General features: G+C 37.0%; 1 long non-coding RNA gene across 4 annotated transcripts in view; it reads right to left on the bottom strand.

Moving 5' to 3' along the window:
• LOC137209048 (uncharacterized) overlaps positions 1-21,043 on the bottom strand; it is an 86,556-nt gene that overhangs the window by 58,536 nt on the left and 6,977 nt on the right. For all 4 annotated transcript variants that reach the window (XR_010935878.1, XR_010935877.1, XR_010935879.1 and 1 more), the window contains exon 2: positions 7,333-7,508. This is a non-coding gene — a long non-coding RNA (uncharacterized lncRNA). The remainder of the gene's footprint in view (positions 1-7,332; positions 7,509-21,043) is intronic.

Raw genomic sequence — 21,043 nt, forward strand, 5'->3', positions numbered from 1 at the left:
ATAAATAAAATAAGGAAATCTTAAGGCGTTCCTTTCACCTCTCAATGTTTTTAGAGTGTGTTTGTGTCTTTTTCTGCCCAACCATTCAGATTGCATTGCTTTGGTTTCTTTGCAATTTATTTCAAATGACATTTTAAAATTTGTAATTTCCCCCTCTTATCTTGGTTCAGATATTTAAGATTATTTTGCTAGGACTGTCCTTCATTGAGACTGAATAATAAAATAAGTCATAATGTTAATAATTGCTAACACTATTTGAGTACTTAATTATAAACCGGAAATGATACTAAGAACTTTACCTAAAATCTCCTTTAATCCTCACAAAAATCCTATAAAGTAAGTATAGCTATTATCCTCATATTAAATAAGAGATGTGAGAGATTAAGCCCCTTTCCCAAGGTCATACAAGTAGTGGCAAAGCCAGGTTAGCAACTGGATTTATCTAAAGCTTTTTATCACCACCCTTTTCACTCTGTTTAATGCACAGGTAGATCAAAAACACTTAGTTTACCTTTTGACTAGTCATCCTCTAGAAAGATGCTACTGCTATTGATGATGACAATAATATTAACAAAACAACAGCAACAAAAATAGCAGCTCTTTACTGAGAGCCTAGAATTGTCAGGTACTTGTTCTCATTAGGCCTTTAAAACTAATTAAACAAGGAGACCGTTAGACTGAGGAGGCTCTAATACTATGACTGCCTACATAAGCAAACCAGACTCTAAGCCTGTAAATGCCTCGCGGTTACAAAAGCAAAACTCTAAGGATAACCAATCACGAAAAGCCAACTAGGCTTTAAACTCTAGCCAACCAAATAGTGTCCCTTCTTTGCTTCTACACTTTCTCTATATAGGTGTCTCTGCAGGCTTTTTGTACTCAGAGCACTCCTAGCCATTTCCTGTTTAGTGCTGCCTAATTCTAGTCAATAAATGCCCAAATGAACTCCTGAAATTTTTAATATGCCTCAGCTTATCTTTTAACAAGTGTTGAAATGACTTTCGAGGTCCAAGATGGAGCCACTTTTGTCTGGAATGCCACATCGGCAAACCAAAACTTATGTAACTTTCATGCTCCTGTAAATGTTCCACTTGACTTGAAACATAGTATATCATTGTTACCTAACTGGGTTCTTTTTGCCTGATGGGCAGCAAGCCACATTTGCAGTAGAGAGGGTTTATACTGTAAAGAGAGGGTTTATTTACAAGGCAGCCGGGCAAAGAGAAGGGGGAACAGGACTCGGAGTCCCACCTCCCAGGGAAGCACGGGGCTTGGGGTATTTATGGGATAAAGAATAAAGAAGCAGGGCAGTCAGGGGTATGGGGGGTGTGGGGAAAGGTGACTAGAAAAAGGTGCAATAATAATCATTCTGCACAGGTGTAACTAAGCTACAGGGCTCTGCACATTAAAAACTGGAGGCCTTTAGCAGGATCTGAGGGTGGGGTTTTTGACCTTCTGACATCAGGAGGCCACCAACTGCACGCTAGCACATGCCCAGTTGGAGGGTCAGTGGTCCTATCCAGTCTTAACCAGCTCAACTCAAACTAGACACAGCTGACGCCAAGTTCCTGGAAAACAACTCCGGCAAACATCTTATTGTTTAGGCTGCATGCTGCTAAAATGACCTTGATTAGTGAAGGCAGGTGCAATAGATCTGACTAATGATCACCCAGGGTTTTATCCAGTTAGCCAATCCCCAAAGCCAATCCACTCCTGGGCCTTTTCACCCCAAACAAGGTTGACTAGTTGTGCCAGCCAATCAGATATTTTCTGTTTGTCTTTTCATGGTCTTTATCCTATAAAAGTGTTTTGTTCTGCCCCCCACCCCATTTGCAGTTCTCTGGACTCTTGAGAATGGACAGTGCCCACTTCATGAAGTATTAAATAAAGTTTGCTTTTATCACCTAAATTGTCTTCTTTAATCATTCTTTTTTAACAGTTTTTGGCAATGAAGGATGAGATCCAGAGCTGACTGCTAGCAGCCTATGGGGCCATGACACATGGATGCGGCACCCACTGAACCCTTTGAATTCACCGTTCCTCTCAGCAGTACCGTGGGCTGTGGGTAAGTCACTTTCAGATTTGAGCTCTGCTCCCTTGCGTGCAGCTCTCTGATGCAAACAAACTTTATTTTAAAACAAAATTTTAAATAAATATATGTTATTCATGTATATTATTCCCAGAAAGATTCTGAGGTCCCAGAAAGGTTCTGGGATAGTTATATGGGAGTCTGCAGCAGGTGGCAGCCATTAAGGGACTCAAAAAGAAGGAATTCCAATATCCACAATGGGTGGCAGCCATTCGGGGTCTCACAAAGCCTCAGGGCAAGTCTAAAGCATAAACCTCTGGGGGACTTGGAGAAATAAATTAAGACAAGAAATTTGGACTGTTTTGATCATAAAAATCCAAACCTAAATCTAAGTAGGCACCAGTATGACTATTAAAAGCCATCAGGGCTTCCATTGCTGTAAAGAAATCTCATGAAAGCTATAATAAATCTATTGCTAATGGAAATCTTCAAAGCCAAAACCGCAAAAATGGTGGGCACAGATATTTAAAAGCTGTTAGAGTGCTCACCACCTAACTCTAAGACTCCTAGGCTATGATGAAGTGGTAACAGAACCGGTTAGATTGACACTAGGTCACCAGCCAACCTAAAAAACAATTTCCATGTAGTGAGGTACACTGTAAAACACCACACACTCCCCAGCCCAGCAACACTTCCTCTTATGTATTAATTTAGCTTTGAGAGAACCAATGCTTAGCTAAAGAAATGGAAACTTTAAGTTTCAAAGAATTAAGCACACTGTCCTCTGGCACATCTACCTATTTTATATCTAAGAACCGTGGTCATGGAAGCTGTGGATATCTACAAAAATGGCAAAATCTTATTAAAACAAACTAAAATTACAATTGCCATTATGGGGAATGTTCCAATTAGACAAGGTTGTTCATTTAAGAAGTGCACTTGAAAGCAAGGGTTCCCAAATCAACAGAACGGGATACCTCTTTTAACTGTCATGTGGAAGCCCCTATAAGTCTTCAAAATAGTTTCATTGAAAGATTCATTGCAAAACACTAATGAAAAATTAAAGACATAGTGGTACCTAAAATCAAAAGACTATGTAAGAGTGACTTGACTCCTACTTCTCCCCTTTATCCTTCTTTACCTGAGTATTCAGTGTCTGCTAACTTTCTATCTGAATTGCTTTTCTACACTGAAAAGACTACAAGACTGTAAACAAAAGTCTGGCGAGTTAGTGGCCTTACAGCTGCATCACCTCCAAAGCCAGAAACCTAAAATACCTAGGCCTCTTCTTTGCATCCTCCTAGGAGTTCGTCGTCAAAACACTGGCCCAGAAATTGGTGTCTCATTTGCAATCAACTATGACATTGGAAAAAAGATTATCCCCAAAGGTTTGGTTAAATCTTTTCACACCAGCTCAAACACCCTCAAATCTATCCTGGAAGGATGCCTGGGTCCCCTTCCCAGGTTGACAGGACTCTGAGGGATTCTCTGATAAGCTGCTACCAGTTATTCCTTTAAATAGCCAAGGCAAAACTAAAATTAAAATTAATGGGAAACATTGCCAAATTCTGGTAGATATAGAGGCTCCATTCTCTAGTTTAAACCCCACTCACTGGGGAGCCTGCAGATGGGATCCTGGGAAAATTGGCAAAAGCCAGCAAAGGGTGAGAAATCTTACCAGAGTTAGCTGTGCCAGATCTCTGTAGTGCCTGTTTGAGAGAGGAGGGTAAAATTTCATGCTGTCCCTTCCTTTCCAGATCCAGACTCTTGTGAATTTGCTTGTCAATCTTTTCTCTCCCCGGGACAGGGATAGAAAAGATTTCCATCTTGTTTGTCTTGTTTTGTGTCCTGAGAACCGCTTTCTCCCTGACTGGGCCATGCAGGTTGTCCGTTCTAGTATGTGCAGGCAGCTCATTCTTCAGGGTAGGGGCCCCAAAATATGGCCAAACAGAAATGGAGTTTGCTGTCCATTTGCAGCTAAGGTCTTACCAACTTTTGCCAGCTCTCAGAGGAATTGTCTTGTTGTTCTTTCTTTTGGCTATCTTTGGGAGTGGCTCTGGATCTTGGGAGGATAGCATCCTTTGTACCCTCTTTGGGAACATTTCTTTCATCCACAGGGTCACTCAATACCACCAGGAATGTATACGTTTTTTTTTCTGGCTTAAACCTGACAAGGTATTTGAAAGGATTTTTTTTTAAAGTATCTCTATGGCCAGAATTTGGCCAAATTGGAAGCCGATATTCAGAGTCTGATATAAATATTTTATAGGCCTTCTCCCCTAAGCTAACATGAAACAGTGTACACAGACGGAAAGAAAAATATCCCAAAGACAAACAGCTTTAAATCTAGAGCGTAGGAATCTTTTCATTTCTATCTTAGTTGAAGATATTCTCCCTGATATAAAGAAGCAAATTAAAGGTAATGTAGTTGGATGAGTGGATTAGCCCTTTCATATCATTCAGGTTGCAACCTAATTCTTTAAGGAATTAAAAACAACTGTTCTATAAATTGAGGCAGAGTTTGTTATATAGATCCATCTGTCTTCAAGCCATGTCATGTTACCTCATCTGGGATTCCTTGGTCCCATAACATTTTGAAAAAATAAATTTTTCTATTGAACATATGTTAATGTACATATGTTTATACGTCTGGATTGGAGGAATCTAGTGGATAATCTCCTAAGTGGAGTGGTATGTCAAAAGAATGGTAAGTCTCACTACAAGAGTTGTGACATTATTATGCTTTTTCCCCTTATGAGTATAAAAATCAAGAAGACAAAAAGTCCTAAATGTAAGACATGAAACCATAAAACTCCTAGAAGGAAACACAGACAGTACACTCTTTGACATCGGTCTTAGCAATATTTTTTGGGTTTGTCTCCTCAGGCAAAGGAAACAAAAGCAAAAATAAGCAAATGGGACTACATCACACTAAAAAGTTTTTGCACAGCAAAGGAAACTATCAAAAAACAAAAAAACAGCCTGCTGAATGGGAGAAGATATTTGCAAATGATATATCCAATAAGCCATTAATATCCAAAATATACAAAGAACTCACACAACTCAACATCAAAAAAACAAGCAACCCAACTAAAAAAAAATTAGGCAGAGGACCTGAATAGACATTTTTCCAAAGACATATAGATAGCCAATAGGCACATGAAAATATGCTCAACATAACTAATCATCAGGGAAATGTAAATCAAAACCACAATGAGATACCACTTCACACATGTCAGAATGGCCATCATCAAAAAGACAAGAAATAAGTGTTGGTGAGGATGTGGAAGAAAGGTAACCCTTGTGCACTGTTGGTGGTGTTGTATTGTTAAATTGGTACAACAATTATGGAAAACAGTACAGAGGTTCCTCAAAAAGTTAGAAATAGAACTACCATATGATCTAGCAATTTCACTTCCAGGTATTTACCCAAAGAAAACAAAAGCAATAATGTGGGAAGACGTATTCACCCATATGTTTATGCAGCATCATTTACAATAGCCAAGATATGGAAGCAACCTAAGTGTTCATCAATAGATGAATGGATGAAGAAGATGTGACATATACATACAATGGGATATTACTCAGCTGTACCAAAAAAAAAAAAAAAGGGAAGGCTTGCCATTTGCAACAACATGGATAGAGCTAGAGGGTATTATTCTAAGTGAAGTAAGTCAGACAGAGAAAGGCAAACACTGAATGACCTCACTTATATGAGAAAAAACAAAACAAAACAAAATTAAAATAGACTGATAGATACATAGAACAAATCAGTGTTTGCCAGAGGGGAGGGGGTTGGGGGGTGAAATAGGTGAAGGGAATTAAGAGGTACAGACCTCCAGTTTTACAAAAAATAAGTCACCAGAATGAACTATATAGCCAAAGGAGTATGGTCAATAATAGTGTAATAACTTTGTATGGAGACATGCTTACTAGACTTACTGTGGTGATCATTTCATAATGTATGCAAATGTCAAATCATTATGTAGTATACCTGAAACTAACATAATATTGTACATCAGCTATATTTCAATTTAAAAAATAATAAAAAAAGAAAAATCCATAATTTTGTTAAATCCAAAAAATAATAAATAAAACCCATTGAATCATTAAAAAAAAAAAAGACAAAAAGTCAAACTGCAGGAGGCCTCTTTGCTCTTACAGTAAGTGGTTTGGTGGGAGATGTAAAAGACTATAGATCTAGTTTATTGTTTTCTTAAAGCATTAATATTCATCCTTTACTGCCAGCAATGCTTGTGAAGCTCTGTCACTCTCATTTAAAAATGCTTTTGAGGAGGGCTCCACACTGTCTGCTCTGAAATGGGACCTTGCTATTCTTATTTGTAAACTGTCAGCATGAGGCAGGAACTAACCATCAGTAAGATTTGCTTTTACAAAAATATGAAGTGATTGGAAAACCCCAAACGTCTATACGTCCAGCTTTTTAAATTCTTTATAGTTCTATTTTTCTTGTGCCTTTTGAAAAGAGCATAGCATGGGGTTTTTCATTCATTGTTTTGTTGACTTTTAATTCTCAGTTGAGTTATTCAACTGCTGCATTTGCAGAATCATATCATGAATGTATAGGCTACAAGAGAATCAAATAGCATTACAAAAAGCACCCCTCACGCAAAAGTTTCCATGACATTCAAAATGAGTGCCTTCTGGATTTTTTCCCCATTTCAATACACAGGAGAGCCAGAAGATGGAATCAACATTATATTAAACAAGGACTGAATAAAAAAATCTGTCTTGCTAATTATTTGGTACCTCCATTTCATGTGTGGTCTCCTCAGTATTTACAAATGCAGGATAACTTTTCCAGTCACTTATGCTGCAATCTCCTAAAAGTGTTCATTTGGAGACTTTGTGCAGAGTGGGGAGGAAACACTGAGCAATGAGTTTTAGAAATGAAAAAACTGGACAGCTCAATCTTGGTAATCATAGGGCACCACTGAATCTCGGGTACACCAGGGCTTATCTTGACTAATTTCAAATGTCTATTAGGCCAGGTGTGTGTTGTTTGTGGGAAGGATGCATTTCAGGAAGTACAGCCTTTGAATTGGCTCTGTACAATCTGCTGAGACACTTTCTTTATCAGACAGTCTTCTGCAAAGTTTATTTAATTGAAACATTTCTCATGTACAGAGAGGGAAAAACTGGGGAGCACAGAGAAAGGCACTTACCATTCTTTCCAAATTGGAATCACATACCAACAACCCCCTGGTAAATGACCAACATTCAATGGAATTTTAGTCTGCCATGGGAATCACTATTTTCCAGAATAAAGGATGCACAATTACCTGTTGTCCATGAAGCCTTTACCATTTCCCATCATCCTCCATGTTCTTTTTTCTCACGATATGGTACATATTCTTCTTGCAGATCAGCTGTCAGATGGTCTAAAATTACTGGTTTCCTAGTGTATTTACCAGCGTGAGTTCTTAGAGAGCAGGAATTCTTTTCTCTAATGCAATACCTAGCAAATGTAGATATTCAAGAAGTATTTGTTTAATAAATAAATGAATAAATGAATACAAATAAATAGAAACAATGCTTCATTTACTTTTTCAATGCACCACTTGCATAGATAGGAGCTAAAAATCATAAAAAGTAATAATAAATAGACGTACTATTCTTTAGGAAGAAGTTAAAGTACTCAAATTGAGAAAGAAAGACTAGTCCCTTGCCAAATTTTTAAAAAGGAAACAGAAATGTCTTAGAAATCTTTGGAGGCTTTTGTTTATAGAGGCAGAGAAAGGGTATGGTATTTCATAGTCGAAAACAAAGTGATTAATATATTGTAACTTTGCAAAATTATCTACATTAAATTCATTTTATATATATTTTCTGGTTGATTTTGATAAACTGTTTGTAGTAGAGTTGGAGCTGGGAAGAAATATAAAACTCAGCTCCTTTCTTTAAGATTAAGATTTAGTGTATATAGACATTTATAATTTGTAGATATACTTTGATAAATCTTATAAGATCGATGAATTCTATAAATCATAGAAAGGTTTTCTTGGGTCAGTCTCCCAAGTAATAGAAATAAAAGAAAAAATAAACAAATGAGGCCTAATCAAACTTATTAAGCTTTTGCACAGCAAAGGAAACCATAAACAAAACAAAAAGACCACCTACGGACTAGAAGAAAATATTTGCAAATGATGCAACTGACAAGGGCTTAATTTCCACAATACACAAACAGCTCATACAACTCAATAACAAAAAAAACAAACAACACAATCAAAAAATAGGCAGAAGACCTAAATAGACATTTCTCCAAAGAAGACATAACAGATGACCAATAGGCACATGGAAAGATGCTGAACATCATTAATTATTAAAGAAATGCAAATCAAGACTACAATGAGCTATCACCTCACACTGGTCACAATGGCCATCATCAAAAAGTCTACAAGTAATAAATGCTGGAGAGGGTGTGGGGAAAAGGGAACCCTCCTACACTGTTGGAGGGAATGTAAATTGGTACAGCCACTATGGAGAATAGTATGGAGGTTTCTTAAAAAACTAAAAATAAAGTTGCCATATGATCCAGCAGTTCCACTCCTGGACACATATCCAGAGAAATCTCTAATTTGAAAATGTACATGCACCCCAATGTTCATAGCAGCATTAATTACAAAAGGCAAGAAATGGTAGTAACCTAAATGTCCATCAACAGATGAATGGATAAAGAAGATTTGGTACATATACACAATGGAATACTACTCAGTCATAAAAAGAATGAAATAACGCCATTTGCAGCAATACAGATAGACCGAGAAATTATCACATCGAGTGAATAAGTCAGAAAGAGAAAGACAAATACCATACATCATTTATATGTGGAATCCAAAATAAGATACAAATGAATTTATTTACAAAACAGAAACAGACTCACAGACATATAAAACAAACATAGTTACCAAAGGGAAAGGGGGGAAGAATAAATTAGGAGTTTGGGATTAACAGATACACATTACTATATATAAAATAGATAAAAAACGAGGTCCTACTGTATAGCACAGGGAACTATATTCAATATCCTGTAATAAGCCATAATGGAAAAGAAATGAAAAAGAATATATGTGCATGTGAATATATATATATATATATGAATATATGTATGAGAATCACTTTGCTGTACACCAGAAACTAATACAACATTGTAAATTAACTATACTTCAATAAAACATTTTTTTTTAAAAAGGTCGATGACTTCTGAGGGAACCATGAAGTCTTCACAAAGGGAGAGCATAGCATACCGGCTAAGAGCTTGGACTCTGTAAAAAGATTTCCTGCTAACTCTGCCCTTATAGCTTAGTGTCCTTGGGAAAGTTATGAATCTCTCTGTTCATAAATGTTCTCATCTTTAAAATGGGGATTTGGTAGTAATAGTGCCTACCTCAGAGGATTTTAGTGAGAATTAGGTAATTTGGTGTACTTAAAATGCTTAAAATGATATCTGGAGTATAGTAAGTAAGATTAATGACTCTTCTGAACAGAGTAGATAATGTTTGCCTGGAGCAGAGGAAAAGGAAAGGCAGACCAAGAGGCATAGCGTTTGCACGGTTTGGAAATTTAAAGCATGGGATGTGTGAGGAGTTGTACAATTTAAGGGAATTGGACCATGTGGTTCACATCCGGCTTGAGGCTGTGGCTGTAATAGAAAGGCAGGCAGCTCTCAGATCAAGTCTTAGCCTATGAGCCCATTACTATGGAATTTTTCTCATGAAGTAACCACACCCAGAACATTAGCAAACTTTTATTATAATAAATGCTCCTACTTGACTCAGTAATCTTTTTATTTTAAACTATAGCAGATTTTAAACTATTTCATCTACTTTGGCTCTTAGTGCCCTTATTCGGTTGTATTTCCTTTTATTAATTGTTTTAAAACTATATTTAAAATCTTTTAAATAAGGTAAGGTACAGGAAAGGTAAAAGAGAGGAGTTGGGATAGTCGCATTTCAGGGAGGTGATGTATCTTCTTCTGGTTAGTTCAGAAGGACACCTTTAACCCTTCTAGATTCTCGTGGTTCTTTTTGACCAAAAACCATATTTCTGAAAAATACCAATAGTCCCTGTGTAGAATCAGATGATATTTCTCTTGAAAAGCACAACTAACCCATTTCTTGATGGGACCTCAGGAATTTCTTTGGAACAATTGTGGTTTGGTGTTTCTCAGGCCTGCCTAGGAAGAAGCCTGTTTAAAACAAACAAAAAAACAAACAAACATGATCTCCAGCACCATCAGCCTCCCATTTAGTTAATAGCAGGAACTGTGACCATGCTGGATGGAAGCCCATTCATATGTTTAATTTCAAAGCAGTGTTTCCCCACCCTCAAACAGCAGATTATTTTCTCTGGTTGGGGGAAATGAGAAAGAATGACAATATGAGAAAATTTTCACAAAGCTATCTTTTTTTCAATTTAAAGGATAATAATTTACTCTGAAATTATATTTCCTTTTTCGTGGTTGAAATCTCATCTCTTTAAAGAATTTATGGTGATGAAAGACGACAGTAATTAAAAATGTTCTTATGTCCCCAAATAAGATGCTGATGTCCTTATAATGTCCCCTGTCATTTAAAATATTTTACTATTTGGTAAATTCCAAAAGTCTGGGAACTCCTAGAGAAGAACTAAACAGTCCTAAACCAATTATGAGATTTCTTTGAGGAAGGCCTAATAAAGGAGCAACTACCAGAATTCTTTCTTCTATGTGCTTTCTTCTAGAAGAAGTCAAATTAAACTGAGCCATTGATAATAATGTTCTTAGAATTCACTGTACATATCTAATACATAAAGCAAAGACACAACCTCTTTTTCTTTTAAAAATAATCTATATATCCCTGCTTTTGCACCTTTGCTTGAAGTATTTACTGTTAGAAATGCCATCCTCCCATCTTTGCCTGCTGAAACCCACATCCTATGCCTAGCTCAAATATCTTTTTTTCCCCATGAAAAAGTCCCTGATTATTTCCTCTTCCAAAATCTTGGTATGTTTAACATAAACCTTCTTTATATTTACTTCCTTCTTTTAAGGACATGCATGACACTCTTGTGAAGCAGTAGGTAGTTGTACTGGTTTCCTAGGGCTGTCATAACAAAGGACCAAAAACTGGGTGCATTAAGACAACAGAAAATTATTGTCTCACAGGTCTTGAGGCTAGAAGTCTGAAATTAAGGTGCCAAGAGGACCATGCTTTCTCTTAAAGTTCTAGGGAAGGAACTGTTCAAGCCTCTCTCCTAGCTTCTGGTAGCCTCAGGCATTGTTTATTTTGTAGGCATCACTCCAATACTCGATCATCACATGGCATCCTCCCTCTATGTCTTCATATACTCTTCCCTCTGCATGTCTCCCTATGTCGAAGTTTTCCCATTTTATAAAGACATAAGTCATATTGGATTAGATCCCACCCCAATGACATCACTTCAACTTGATTACCTCTGTACAGACCTGATTTCCAAATAAGGTCACGTTCTGATGTGCTAGGGGTTAGGACTTTAACATATCTTTTTTTTTGCGGGGGGATGCAATTCAACCCACAACAGTAGTCCAGAATGATTAGTTCATGAGGATCCTAGGAGATACTGAGAGATGAGGTTGAAGAGATAAACTATGAACACACCATATAGGCGCACTTTCTACCAAGCCAGGAGTTTAGATTTGATCTAATTTGAAAGGACTGGAAGATGTTTAGGAGAGGAATGGGTGATATCATATTTAGGTTCTAGGAAATATATCTATTATCTTCATGTCTTTGTATTACTAGCTCAAGATTTAAGAGTCCTACAGGATTTGAAGGTTTAAGTGCTATCTCCTTGCTACTTAAGGCAGGTAGAGGGAAGACCTAGCCCTTTGACAGCTGGAGGCAAATACTTTTACCAAGACTTCTCTTAATGGTGGGTTTTCCCAAAAGAAAAAGTGGGCTGCATTTAGAAAGAAAAGCTGGATACCAAAAAAAAAAAAAAAAAAAAATTCCTTAACTCAAAATGATTAAAATAGAATTTAATACTAATTCTCATAAAATTTAATCAATTTTGCAAGAATATAGGTGACAACACAACAAGATATGTGTGTTCCAGTTATTTACTGTTGCTAACAAAGTACTTGCAGCAAACCTTAGTGACTGTGACCTAATAAGAGGTCCTGACATAGAACTCTTAAAACCCATATAATTTCCAGAGTAATGGGAGAAATAGAAGTGTCTTACACAGAGATCCTGAATCCCTTGGAATTTCCTGGGTAATAGGAACATTTTTTGTTCTAATGAGGCAAATCTTGGGGGCTCCTGGATGAGGACTGGTCACCAGAAAGACCATGCTGATTAGAAGCTTGGCACTTTCAGCCCCACTCCCCATCTTCCAGGGAACGGTGAGGGCCTAGAGATTTAGTTAATAATCAAATATGCCTTCATAAAAACCCCTAAGTTACGGTGTTTGGAGACCTTCTGGGTTGGTAAACACATCCACCTGCCTGAAAGGTGGCACACCCCAATTCCAGGGGACAGAAGCTTCTGCGCTCAGTACCTTTTCAGACCTCACCCTGTGTACTTCTTCATGTGGCTATTCATGTATATCCTTTAATAACATCCTTTATAATAAACTGGTAAACATAAGTGTTTCCCTAAGTCCTGTGAGCCTTTATAGCAAATTATTGTCACCGAACCAAGTTCATTTTGCCCAATGCACAGTAAGCCAAAACACTGAGATTCTGAGGTTTGCAGCAAAGAGAGGGCTTATTTGCAAGGCAGCCAAGCAAGGAAACAGGAAAACAAAACTCAGACCCACCTCCCTGAAGGCAAGGAGCTCAGGGTATTTATGGGGTAAAACTGAGGCATGGGGAACATGGGGAAAGGTGATTAGAAAAAGGTACTGTAATCATCATTCTGTGCAGGTATAACTAAGCTACAGGCCTCTGTGCACTCAAAAATGAAGGAACTTAGCATGATCTGAGGGTGGAATTTTCAGCCCTCTGATGTCAAAAGGTCATCAAGCAGACATTGGCCCATTGCCAGTTGAAGTGTTGCTGGTCCTATCCCGTCTTAACCAGCTCAGCTCAAACTAGGCACAGCTGACCCCAAGTTTCTGGCCAACAACTCAGGTAAATATCTTATGGTTTAGGCTACAGGCAACTTGGAGGATATGAAAGTCTTTTGTAGCAACAATTAAAAAGACCTTGATTAGTGAAGCCAGGTGAAATGGATTTGACAATCATTACCCACTGTTTTATTATTGGATCTGAGGAGGGAATTGTGGAAACCCCTGATTTAAAGCTGGTGAGTCAGAAGCTCAGGAGGCCCAGAACTTGTCATTGGCATTTAAAGTGGGGGTTAGTCTTGTGCCCTTAACCTGTGGGACCCATATTAACTCCAGATAGCTAGTGTCAGAATTGAACTGAATTGTTGGACATCCAGCTGGTGTCCAGAGAGTTGGAGAACTGGTTGCTGTGGTAAAAAGGAAACACACACATTTGGTGTCAGAAACGTTGTGAGTAGAGGAACAGTTTTCCTTTAGCAGCTTAAGACAACCACCTTTTTATTTTATCTCACAATTTGGGGTCAGAAATTTGGACAGGGCTCAGTTGGGTGATTCTTCTGCTCCATATGCTATCAAGTAAGGTTACTTGGTGTTATTGATCTGGTAACCAGACTGGCCATATTTTAGTGACTTGACAGGAATGAATAAAAGGTTAGAATAAGCTGGGACTGTCAACTGGAGTGTGTACCAGTGGTCTCTGTCTCTCCAGCACAGTGGTTTCAAAGTAGTCAGATTTCTTATATAGCACCTCAGGGCTCCCAGAGAAAGAATTTCAAGAAGCTTGAGGAGGTTGCAAGACTTCTTGATATCTAGCCTCAGATGCCCAGGATGTAACATTCTATTGGTGTCAAGCAAGTTACTAAGGGCATCCTGGATTCAAGGGGAAGAGAATTAGACTCCACCTCTCAATGAAAGGCATAGTAAAGTACGTATAGACATCTTTAATCTATCACAGTGAAAGTTAATATTAGGATAGCTGCTACTAAAAGTCCTGCAATAGTTTGGCAGATGTTGATAAAGTTTGTAATTTTATTTCCTTTATTCCCAAGCAAGTAAACATTTAAAGGCTAATCAAGTACTTATACTACTTAATTATAGTATCATGCACTGATGATAGGTATAAATAAAGCTATACCTGTATACTGGAAAACATTAATCACAGCTCAAGATTTTAGCAATTTTGAGTTGGTAGCACTTACTTAGTTAAGCTGTCTTTTTAATGTTTCGAAAATATCTTATGTTAATATATTTCCCAATATAATATAAACTAATAGTATGAGAATCATCAATAGAATGCTATCCATTTAGACAAGTAATTAAAATGTTAGATGTGCACAGACATATTTCAATCAGTATTTCAATATGTTTCTATTTGGACATAAAGCACAGTTTGAAAAAAACAACTTTGGAGGTGTTGCCATAATTAGTTAGAGACCATTGGGAATATTTTAAAACCCAACCCTTGGATACTCTGCTATTTTCTTAGTTTAACATAGTTCCATAAAACACAAATAGCAGTTTTATTGTTGGTCTTCTGTTGTTTTACAAGCTTAATGTTGGCAGCCAGGGTCATGATGCAGTCAGCATTTTCAGACTGACATGCATGAAAACATTAGATCCAAGAAGAGAGACTCAGCTTCACTGATACACTGTAGTGTTTTGTTTCGGGAAATGCCATGCTGGTGGTTATAAAGGATGAAGTCATATATTTCTACCAACCACATCCTACCATTATGGTAATTCTAATTGTAGTGAGCTGTGGAATCAATGGAAGAGAAAAAAATAACTTCCTTCCAATAAAATAAGAAACAAACAAAATAAAACTTTAAATGTTTGTCAGCCTTTTGTTTAATAACACAACATTACACAAAAAGGTACATTATGGTTCTGCAAGAACAAAGGAATGGTAGAAATGTACCAGTTTTTAATTGAAGATATCTGAATATATACAAAGCTATTAGTAGTAGTATTATTAACATCATCACTTTGTATCGTTATTGTCGCAATGGCTCTCTAGTTGTGGCTAAGCAACCTCCACAATTAGTTAAGTCAGCAGTTCATCATGCTGCCTTTCACTAACTACCATTAACTATTTCTCTGCCAATATATACTCTTATGCTATGGACAGCCTATTCTGTTTTTTTTTTCTTACCATTAAATCCACAACATTAGAATTAAAAGGTAAAATTGGGACCACTCTGAAATTCATTCCCACCTGTGGAATCAAGATTTTTCCCAATTCTAGGTTCAATAAGAAAATAAGTACTTGCCTTATCATAGTATGAGTTTACATATTGGTCCATTTCACAATATCAAGTCCACAAACACAGAGAAGGGATCTTTTCCTTTCTCCTCAGGTCCATGATTTAAAAGTGTCAGATTTATTCATTTAGTACTTTGTTTCCAGTTACCCAGTATACGTAAGGCCTTATGCTATTATGGGGGTTCAAAAGATGAGCGAAGGGCTTCCCTGGTGGCACAGTGGTTGAGAATCCGCCTGCCGATGCAGGGGATATGGGTTCGTGCCCCGGTCCAGGAAGATCCCACATGCCGTGAAGCAGCTGGGCCCGTGAGCCATGGCCGCTGAGCCTGCGCGTCGGGAGCCTGTGCTCCTCAACGGGAGAGGCCACAACAGTGAGAGGCCAGCGTAAAAACATGAGTGAAAAATGTCTGTGACACATGGGTTTATAGTAAAGTCAAAAAGGAAAATATATACATACAAATATTGTAAGTGGTGATTTTATTCTTTGAATTTGCTCAAATGAGACCTTAATAGATTTTTCTTCATAAGGTTTAAGAAGAATCATTTGACCTATTCTTTCAAACGTTTATTATCTTGTAAAATAAATGTAAATTTTGGTTCATCATATTGGGATTACTGTACATTCTCAATTTCAGGTCACTAGATTTAGCCATAGACTCCAATAGATTAATGTTCTTTTTACTTTAACGTTATATTTTATCTCCATCAAGGATAAAGATAGTTGCAGTGCAAGTTATAATACACCTATAATAAGAAGGTATATTTTATCCATATTGAGTTTTTAACTTTGTATTGTGCTAGGATTAAATACATAAACTATTATAAATTAGGAGAACCTACATGATTGGGGCTTGCAGTGGTTAGATAGTGATATATGTGAAAAACTACTGTCCAGAGATGTTTAGCGGTATTATGAGTAAGTTATTAGTGCCACAATGGGAGGAATCTATTTTCGGCTCTGACTCCTTTCCACAAAAGAGAGCAAATGTAACCCTCCCCTTTGCTACAGCATATGACGGACTCCAAAACATGGCAAAGATTACAGTCACATAAAAGAGCCGGGATGTAAAGAGAGAGTCATAGGGCAGAACAGCAGACAGAAACCTTTCTTTTGGTACCAAGTAAAACAGCTACCAGCATTTTGTTCAAGATACTGGAGAAAAGCAAAACCTTACAGAATCATTTGCTAAAATGGAACATAAAGTAAATTTTGAGAAATGTTATTTACAGGGAGAGAATAATCTTCGCATGGTCATAGAGGTCCTGATACAGGGAAGCTACAGGTTAAACACAGATTCCCCTGGAATAGAACTACAATTAGAAACCATTTTCTTAGTCATACTTTTCATGATGTCTCTACTGTGGAGAAAAATAAAAGTTGTCTTCAGGCCCTAGGGTAAATACACACACACATACCTGTATTTTATGTAATAAAATTCAAGGGATAAATGGACTGCATATCCCAGGAAACTTTCCTTTGGCCCCAGGGTCACATGTTGGGAGGGTTTGGTGAGGTAGTGGAGCTTGACAGTCATGAAAATGGTGGAGATACTTTGATTTCTGTGATGTGACTCCTTTCAAGAGAACCCAGCAAACCTTTAGCAGAGTGAATTCTCAAGATCCTTCTGTCCAACTGATGTCTTTTATGGAAATCGGAACAGCAGAAATAAGGCAGCAGATGCAGAAGCAGAAATGGGAAATTATAATGGAGAAAAACATAAGAATTTAGAGAAAATTTGGGGAACGCTTTGAATTTAAGGGTAGGAGACCCAAACATGCATAAATGTCTCATTCCAGAGTTATAGTTCCATCATGCTCAACAAATCCCTAAGTGTCTATGTAATATCTGAATTAAAGCACCTCTACCAGACTAGCTGAGTTCGACCAATTAGAATAAACATTCTAGTACCCAGGGTAAGTCAAACCAGCTAAATAATAACCTTTCCAGTTTCCTCTTTTAAAAATACCTGATTCTGCTACATTTTACATTTCATTTTAAGTTGCGAGACACCTACATGCATGCCTAAATTGGCAAAAACCTTAATTATGTAGAGACTTAACATTTATTCAAAACATAGGGGTATTATATCTTGCAATATTTTGGTTGTATTTCCTTGCAGAGCTGACCTCAGTTTTTCAGTCTTTTCTTCTTACTTTTGCACCTTAACCTTTCTTACAGAACCTGTCCACCCAGCCTTCTTTTATTCTTCTGTGCAGGGGAACACAGCAAAAATAGCAAGACAGTGTATGGGTAAATTAAAGAATTATTTCAATAAACATGTGTTCATAGTCAACTAATGGCAGACACAAAGTGTGTCCAAATAAATCAGGGATATTCTTTAGAGTGCCAAGGAGATTGAACAATACCCATCTTCAACTGCTTTGAGTCTTCAACACCTACTGTTGCCTATTATATACAGAAGGTACTTAATACGTGTGCAGGCATTGATTTGTGTTGGATTATATGGGACACTCCCTAATTTTTTCTATAAAGATGATTCATTAGAGGTTTGAGTAAGTGTGATTTAACGTAAAGATAAACATATAAGACTTTTATGCCAATTTTTCTGAAAACTAAAGAGTACAAGCTCCATTCCTTCTGCCAGAGCCCATGTTCCTTCCCTTAAGGCAAACAAGATATGTGCTGAGGACTTGGTTTTGCAAGGGCCTGCTTCTCTGAACATAAGAAACATTCTTAAAAATAGAAAACATGGGAATTTTTTTTTCCCATTAGCTGAAACTAATGTGGTTTGTAGAAACTGCATGTTATATATATGTCCAGTTGTATATTGTTTATACGAAGTTTTGTTTGGGGAATATTTCATATGTAAAAAATATTGAAATAGTTGGTATCAGATATTTACCTCAAAGAATAAAAACTCTGGTGTTTCATGAAAAATGCAATAATTTCTACAAATTTACCTCTATCTGAATTGGTTAAAAGTGCCTCCATAACTGACAAAGGGACCAATCAGATGACAAGCATATTGAAGCAGACACAGCTGAGCCTCTAATCACATGGGACCCCCAAAGCGCTTAGTGTATGGTAACCAGTTAAGGCAATAGTTGTTGTGGTATTATACAAACAACAAAATGTGAATTACCTGTGGTTAGTAACTAATAATAAAATGATTTTCTACCCATGGCAGAGATGTTTTTGAGTGAAAAAATCCTGACAATGACAGAAAAGTTGAAACAGGTGATGTGAAAGACAAAAGAGAAATTTTAGAAAAATGTAACTGCCTTATGATTTTCACCTACTTCCAGAGATACTTGTGTCAATATATGCACTGAATTTTGGCTCAGCAAAATTGGTAAGAAATTGAGCGTGTGCATAGAGTTATATCTGGCATTGTGCTGCAGAGGCTGTGACCCATGCAGAATATAATGTGGTCTAGAATTCGTAGAATACTACTTGATGCTCCATAGTTGGGCAAGACAGTGGCCCTGTCTGGATGTTTCATGCCAGAGGCCTTGCTACTTACTAATACAGCAATGTTAGGTGCCATAATACCATTGTATTTTGTGCTTGCTTTCTGTGAGAATTGAAGGTATAAGACAGACCTGTGCTATCCAGTATAGTAGCCACTAGCCACGTGTGGCTATCGAGCACTTGAAATGTGCCTAATCCGAATTGAGATATGCTGTAAGTGTAACATACATACCAGATTTTGAAGATTTAGTATGAAACAAATAATGTAAAATATCTCATTGATAATTTTTATTACATGTTGAAATGATAATATTTTTATTATATTGAGTTAAATAAAATATACTATTAAGATTAATTTCATCTGTTTCTTTTTACCTTTAGAAAATCTAAAATTGGATATGTTGCTCACATTTGTGGCACATATATTTCAATTGGACAAAGCTACTGCAGACGGATGGTTGTGGTAGAATATTGAGAAAAATAAGATGTGAGGATAGCATTAATAGTTTTGGGTGTCACATTTTATATTTTTAAGGTTTAAGGATTTTGAAGACATTAGTAAGTATAGTTAACAAGAAAAGTATAATATAATTGAAAGAATGCCAGTAGAGTCTAAATTCTATGTTATTGATTTATTAATTATGGCTGGCAAAGTATTGAACTATTATGCAGGCTTTTCTGTTAGATCAAGGAGAATAAAAATTTTTAGGAAGAATAAATTACAAACTAAGTTAAGTGAATTAAAAAGTGTATAATTAGGTATACAATCAATTGATGTGATGGAAGAAGTCAAGATTTTCATCTGTTCCAATTTTGAGACATTTGAGCCTTTTAAAAACATGCAATCATGATATAAATGATACATATCAATTGTTAATTCATATAAAATTATGATATACTTCAAATAAGGCATCTTCTCATTGAAATTACTCCTATAATTTAAAGCTATATAGTGTATGTGGTAGGAAAAAAATACACGATATTCTTCTTCCCAAAGATGTTCTTGTACTAATCCCCAGATTCTGTGAATATTTTACTTTAAATGGCAAAGGAAACTTTGCAGATGTAATCAAATGAAAGATCTTGAGATGGCAAGATTATCCCAGATTATCCAGGTGGGCACAATGTGTTTTTACAGGAGGAAGGCTGAGGGGTCAAAGTCAGAGAGCACAGATATGGCAACAGATGCAAAAAGTGAACTAATGTACTTTGAAGATGGGAAAGGGACCCCAAGTCAAAGAATGCATGCAATCTCTAGAAGCTGGAAAAGGCAAGGAAATGGGTTCTTTTCTAGTCTCCAGAAAGAATGCAGCTCTGCTGATACCTTGATTTTGGCTTGTATGACTCATTTGGATGTCTCACCTCCATAACTGTAAGAATATTAATTTGTGTTGTTTTAAGCCACTACATTTGTGGTAATTTGTTACAGAAGCAACAGGGGACTAATATAGTAAATGACTGTTGCTACCCTTTTTGAAAATTCTAGTAGTTATTTGACATATTTTATATTTCTTTCTCAAATTGGGGATAAGATATACCCTGTCTGCTTCACAAGGTTCATGAGAATATTTTATGAGATGAAACACATGGAATGCTTTAAAAAATATAATACACTACATAAATACGTATTATTATTGTTTCAAACACAGTATTGATTTATCACTAATTTGGAAGGTGATCCCAGGAAATGTGCAGGGAGTAGGAAGTGAGACAGACAAGGAAAGGTAGCTAATACAGAGTCAGATTTGTTATATAACAATTTACTACTGTGAGCTTGATGCTTCTGGGTAAATCTGAGAGCCAGTGTAGAGCAGAGGTCTCCGAGAGATTACTTCTGTGTAGTGAGGAAACTGAGGTATTTGTATGTCAACACCATGGTTCAGGGTTGCTTCCTGTTACCATTAGTTCTCTGGAACTTCTGGCCTACTCTTGGGAGAGGTGACAAGGACTCTTTCCTTGACAAACTTTAGTCAGGTTCCTCTGGGCTTGTTCTTGGTCTGCTGAGCCCAGTTTTGGCAAGAACCCTACTAAGCCAGTCCAGTGAGATAGACTAGATATTCCAACCTTTGATATCTAATCAAGTTCATCTTCCCCCACCCTTGATACCTAAGTTCCTCTCAGTAACTTTCTATCCACTGACCCCTTTATCCTGCCCATTGGCTATAAATCTCCAGCTGTCCCTATCGTATCTGGAGTTGAGTTCAGTCTCTCTCCCCTAACTGCAGTAGTCTTGACTCCTATTACAATAGACTTGAATAAAGTTTTCTTT

Source organism: Pseudorca crassidens, chromosome 16 (genome assembly GCF_039906515.1).
Source record: "Pseudorca crassidens isolate mPseCra1 chromosome 16, mPseCra1.hap1, whole genome shotgun sequence".
In the NCBI taxonomy this organism is placed as follows: Eukaryota; Metazoa; Chordata; class Mammalia; order Artiodactyla; family Delphinidae; genus Pseudorca; species Pseudorca crassidens.